The sequence below is a fragment of the Haliotis rubra genome, unplaced genomic scaffold (genome assembly GCF_003918875.1).
Source record: "Haliotis rubra isolate DU_JTF1 unplaced genomic scaffold, ASM391887v1 Scf1086, whole genome shotgun sequence".
NCBI lineage: Eukaryota > Metazoa > Mollusca > Gastropoda > Lepetellida > Haliotidae > Haliotis > Haliotis rubra.
Window position 1 is genome coordinate 36,263 of NW_025764988.1, and position 6,769 is coordinate 43,031.

The window sequence follows — 6,769 nt, forward strand, 5'->3', positions numbered from 1 at the left end:
TGTTTCTCTGCTCATTGAGTGTAGGAAGCAGATCCAATCACAAATCCTGCTCTAGCGAATATTCCTGTTGATGTTTCTCCTCACATATCATTAAAAAGTTCTAAAGGCATCGTCCGTGAGCGAGCTTGCTACTGGCCAATGTTGGTTACCCAGTCGCATTGGCATTCTGGGAACACAATGGCTGATCTTGCTGCTAAAGCAGCACTTAACAAATCTGTGACACCACTTCTCATTCCTTACTCTGATTACAAAGCTACCATTAGATCGTACATCCGTGATCTGATGCAGAAGAAGTGGGACACCCAAGTATGTTTAAATAAATTACATGAAATAAAACCCTATATCGGTTACACCTACTTGGGTTGTTAGTCCAGATTTGAGGAGGTCATTATGCGACGGTGTCGCATTGGCCCTACACGTTATACCCTCAAATACCTGTTAAAAGGTAAAGATTCTCCGTTTTGTATCCCTTGTGCACCACGGTCAAGCATCTCCTGCTTGACTGTGATGAATTCTCCATGATAAGGTATAACTGTTTCAATGTAAAAACTGATCTTTTTACAAGTGTTCATTTTCATTTAATCATTGTTTTTTTTAAAGGAAATTGATTTAATTGATGAATTCTGATTAATATGATTTGTAGATAGATGCATTTAAACGATTGGTTCTGCTTGTTCAGCTTGACCTGATCAAGTGAATACTAATGCATTGCGTGACCGTGTCACAATTGGTTGGGTCCATTATTGTGATGGGGTGCGCCTTTGCCAGCTGATTGTCAACATGTCCAAACAGCCGAGACAAGGTCGCCGGTTGACATCTCAGTGTCGAGAAGTCGCCAGCAATGTCATTACGTTCTTTAAAAAAAGAAACTACAAATGGTTTAATGTTTCCTATTCGGGCTTTTAGGCAGCCAGCAGCAGCAGCAACTGGTGTTTCCAGTGCAACCCTGGGCCAAATAGAACGGGAAAGGAAAAAGCTCGACCAGACAGGGTTGTGTTCGGGCGTCACGTTTCGCAGTCTAGAAAAGAGATGCAGTAGTCGTGACCGCCCAAAAGATGTGGATAATTTTGATGAAGGTGTAATTAGGAGAACAATTGATAATTTTTATTGTGTTAAGAAAGAGATTCCGACTTAATCCACATAGTTGACATCCCTTCAGGATACAATAATTTTTCAGGGAAGTAAAACCAAACTACATAAAATATTGTAAAAATGGGATACAGATGGAGGAAGACACAAACAAACAGGCATATACTGATTGAAAGATGGGATGTTGTTGCCAAACGTATGGCGTATCTCAACGGTTTCGTGAAGAGGGACGACATATGGTCTACACTGACGAAACACTTCTTCATTCCAACCATGTAAAGAGTCAATGTTTGGCAGCAAGATGATAGTGCCAGTGTCAGTTTGTACCCTCCTTCTGGAACTGGTCAGAGACTTGTAATTGTTCATGGAGGTTCTAAGAATGGTTTTGTGCCCAATGCCCTGTTAATATTAAAAGCCAAGCAGAAGTCTGGAGACTATCACGATTGATTGTTGACAGTTGGCGCGGAGGGGCGCACGGAAGCAACGGCAATAGACAGGTGCGGAGGACAGCGTCACAAAATCAATTCTGAATGATCTGTGACTTCGTTATCAGTGGCATCACAGTCACAGCTCATTGAAATAACAAACGGTGCGACTGGAGACCATCACGAGAGCAGTAACCTTTGTTACACAGTGTTGCCACATGTCAACAGTGATTTTTACCCAGCGAGTCGGTCACCAAGGCCTCAACGTCACGTAATTTAAACGTGGTATTTGATCTTGCAACGTCACCTTTAGAATACCCCGTATCATCTCGATTGGATTAAGATGACAATGATATGGTGATAGCCGCAATATTTCATGACCTTTACTCTTAATGTAAGTGTCTACTTTGTATACGGGGTCTTGATCTGTGTTCAATCACAAACATGGACTCGTCAACATCCATCCCACAAACCTTGACAACTGTCGTGATTTTGTGATCATTGAGATACCTGAGAACACTTTAAGTTACAGTAGCTAACCTAGTGGGCAATAGAAAGTTATCATCTACTTCACTTGACCAAAACATAGAAACATAGATGTATGTGATTTATGATAATTATTTTACAAGCAGAAAATTCATTGTAATGCTGGTCTTATATTTTTGCCGCAATTCATTAAGAAAGAGCCGAGGAGTCACAATTAACAATTATACAAATAAGAGTTCATTCAAAAGATGCATAAAAAAGTCAAATAATGAGACAGGAGTCATCGACAGCGAGTGTTACCACCCTGGGCATCCATACACGCCAACACGCGTCTCCTCGTTGACGTCTGCTCAAGTTCCTGTCGGTTCGCTGGAGGTGGCACTAAGTGTTTCAGCTGATCAAGATGATCCCAGAGATGTTCAGTGGGTTTTATGTCTGGAGAATGCGTTGGCCAAGGCAGTTTGTTGACGTTAACACTGTGCAGGTGTTCTCCAACAATTCCGGCGGTGTGAGGGCTTGCGTTGTCGTGCTGCAAAATAGCCCATCTCGGCCGTTGTCGAATAGAGGACTCCACAAAAGGTCTCAACACTTCATCCGTGTATCGCCGGGAATTCAGCTTTCCTTGGATGAAAATCCGTCTTCTTGTTCTCTGGCCTCATATGTCGCTCCATACCATGACGCCTCCTCCGTGAAATTCTAGAACTCAGTTGGGCACCAGTCGCTCTCCTCTACGTCAAACAACTCAAACACTGCCATCGTTTCTGAACAGACTAAACCAACTTTCATCTGTGAAGAGCACTCTCACGCAGCTGCCACCGACGTACAGTTCGTGCTCATTGCAGTCTGCATTGAAGTGTAGACAGGTCAAGGTCATTCCAGCTGGTAGGCTTATATACCAGCCATATACCAGTCAAGTCGTCGAAGGACTCTTTGTGTGCTGACATCTCCGTTACGAGTCTGTTCCGGAGGTGGTGTTCCCGATCTTGGGCGGTCCTGTGTCTGGCATGCTTGCTGGTAGCGGTTTATCAATTTCCTGATGGTGGCCTGGTTGCAGTTGAAGATTCTTGCCAGCTGACATTGTTAAGCCACCATATTGGCGAAACCGATCGCTATGTCTCGTTACGATTGTGTAAGTCTTGGCATGATTGTGGTGTTCTTATTGGTTACTGCATGCTTGCTCCGTCCAACATCGGTATTTATGCCCCTTTTATGCATGTGCATTTAGACCAATGTCCCACAACTACATTTTTCACTTTTTGAAAAATGTATGATTCGTACGAAGTTTTCAGACAGCTGCGTTGTTACCGGAACCATGTGTTTTTGCGAACGTTTTGTGCTTGAGTTTAAACCTGTACCAGCGTTTTGTTTTTATACAATTGATTTAAAACTTTCTCTGGCCCGGTAGTATATATACTGAGTCAAAAAAGAAACTTCACATTCTTTCTTCAGGGCACTATAAAAGAACAAGAGATGGTAAGATGGTTGAATTGTTATTATTTCATTGCTGAGATCTGTGTGATGTACTCGATACACTGACAGTGCCATAATCAGTTCCATTAGGCTACACCGCCTTTCCAAAACATGGGTATAGAGAATGTCAAGTCACAAGAATAAAAATGCGAAATTTCTCAGTTCAATATCGTGTAATGCCGCCCCGCGCATTCACTACTGCTCTTGCAAGGCAGCGCCAAGTTCCTGCAAATTCTGAGGTTGGTTCCTAAGACCACTAAGCCTTCTCCCAAGTGCATCCCAAACGTGCTCTATTGGATTAAGGTCAGGGGACCTCGATGGCCAGTCCATGACGTTGATTCCAGCGTTTTGAAGGAAATTTCGTGTCAACATCGCGGTATGCGGCCGAGCATTATCATGCTGGAACTGTAGACCTGGGCCATGAGCCGCCATGAAAGGAACGAGTTCAGGGGTGACACCTGGTCGCGGTAAGCAGCAGCTGTGAGGTTTCCACGGATGACCAGAAGTCGGGAACGGTTGTTCCCACAGAAAGCACCCCACACCATGCAATTTCCGCCCCCGAATCTGTCGACTTCCTGTACACAACATTGGGCACAGACCCTATGCCTGCCGTCCGCGAATCTGAGGGTAAACCTGGATTCATCGCTAAAGACGACTCGATTCCAGTCTCTCTGGGTCCATCGGAGGTGACGTTGGGCCCACAGCAGACGTTGACGTTGATGAAACGGCGTCAATATTGGCCCTCGATATGGACGTCGAGAATGGAGATTGGCAGCCCGCAACCGATTTCGAATGGTCCGTGTAGCCGGTAGAAATCTGTCACGTAGGTGACGTAGGACGACCCGACACGTGGACGACCCGACCTTGGGCGATCAGAAGTGGTGCCAGTTTGTTGTAGACGACCTCTCAAGTCATACACATTACGACGGCTGCATCCCATTGCTCTTGCGACGTCAATAACTGATCTTCCCGCTTGCAACATGCCAACGGCACGTTCACGTTGCACATTTGACAATCGTGGCATTTCAAGTACTGTTAGAACTGTGGTTTAAAAGTGATTTTTCAATTCTTGAGGCCAATGCAAACACGTGCATATGAAGAAAACTTCGATGCAAAGATCTCGTGATCGACTGCACGTGCAAAACCTGATTTGGCACTAATTTGCACGACGAATGGATGGGTTTGAGTGGGTTTTGCTAACGTTTTTCTACAGTTGAAAGATAGCGATCCCATTTCGGATACATAGAGTTATCATCAGAGAAAAATTATTCATTATTTTTCAAATTACATTTTGTCAAGTTTCTTTTTTGACTCAGTATATGTTTAATGAATGTGCCATTGCTTTTCAAATTTTACAGACCATTACATTCATTATTGTGCCATATGGCATGGAGTACAATTGAGGTTACATTAAAGGTCACATGACAGTACAACGTTTATAATTGACACAGAGCAAACACATGTTTCGACTAAATAGCAACATTTCTCATGACATCAATATTGTAAGCATTTAATAATATTAAAAATAATAAGGATATTTGTATAGCGCTGACTTCCACCACACAAGGGCAATACTCAAAGGCTGACAAGTCACAGTTCATTATTACCTGGGATAACCCAAGCTGTATGTGAGGCGCTAGAAGGTTATGAGTCACATGACTTATCCCACAGGGTACCCATTTACGAACCATATTTAAATTAGCAGGAAACTATTTCAGGATTTATAGTTTCCACAGACTTGTAACACATGAGATTCGTCTTCTATGTTTGACAGGTTTGACGGAACGCACGAAACATTAAGCATGAAGATAATGATAATACTTTATTCGCTCGAACGGGAATTTGTTGTACATCAAATGCTGTGATACATAACAGAAATAAACAGTACATCTAACAATATGCGAAGCACCAAAACAACACAGAATTTACACCCGAGGACTGTGACATACACACATAACAAGTAATACATTCAAATACATCAGATACTGATAACTGGCATATAAAATATGCAGTTGGGTAAAAGAATATTATGGTAAGTGATTTATAATTTAAACATTATTAAATAAAAATTAGCACTCAAACAAGTTATAAAAGAAGAGTGAATAAAAAAGCCATTGAGGTAAATGCTTGATGCTCCTTCCTGATGGGCTCCAATCCACAACGTATTCGTAACGTTACGACCTGTCGTTACTCATAGGCTTACAGATGTCGAGCGCGTTGTAGATTGAGACCCTGGCGTTTAATTTGAATGCACTGGTATAGGAAATCAGTTTCTTAGGGTTTGTAGTCATGAACATGTCGTAACGTTCGACTATGTGTTTTGGACTCCAGGCATATTTATCCGAGATGACTGGAAGTCCGGATACCCCCTTCAAAGTGAAATGGCCATTTAGGTGAATCACAAACATCCAACGTTGTATCACATAGAAATGAACGCATTGACGCTACAACATCAGTTTTTCAAATTCGCAAACAAACCAGAGAATAAATTCCTTACAACGTGCGCTAGCCCATCCGTAGCCCTTCACGGCCACCACACAATCCTCATGTTCTTTAGATGTCGAAACATGAGTTGGTTGCCCTCCCCTCCAGTTGGCGTATGTCAGAGGACTACCGTCGCAGTGGTAGAACGTATTGTTATCATAGTAATCGTGTAGTCCCAGCCATATGTTAGCTGAAAATTCATCATTAGTGGGTAAATTGGATTTCATAATTATAATAACACCTGCCAGGATCACCCGAGCCCTCTCGGCTACATAATATTTTTTATCTGTAAAACATAATAATAATAACTTCATAGGAGATGTCCCATTCGCTGTCTGAGCTGCGTGTACAGAGGACAAGGGTAATCGAGCTGAGAGTATGAGCTTGTTCAGCGCCAGGACCACACGAGCTATCTGCTGCATGCTAGTTTTAATCTGTAAAGCATAATAATAATAACTTCCTGGGAGAAGTCCTTTAAGCTGTCTAAGCTGCGTGTACAACGGACAAAGTTACCTAAGCTGATGACGAGCCTTAACAGCCTGACTATGCCGGGACCGCCTTTGAGGCGTTAGAACAGACACACCTGGTACCCATCGATGTCAGAGGGAAATATATCGCCCTCCTGTTCAAACATCAGTTTGAAGAGGAATAAACTTCCACATACACCATGTACATATCTCCAGGAAATTCCCTGATTCCTGATATCCCTCACTGTCAGTTTAGACGAAGCACAATAGCTGAAAATGGCCTCTGTAAATTGTGCACATGGCAAATGTTACAATTTTTTACACATTACGAAATCGGGTTGATATTTA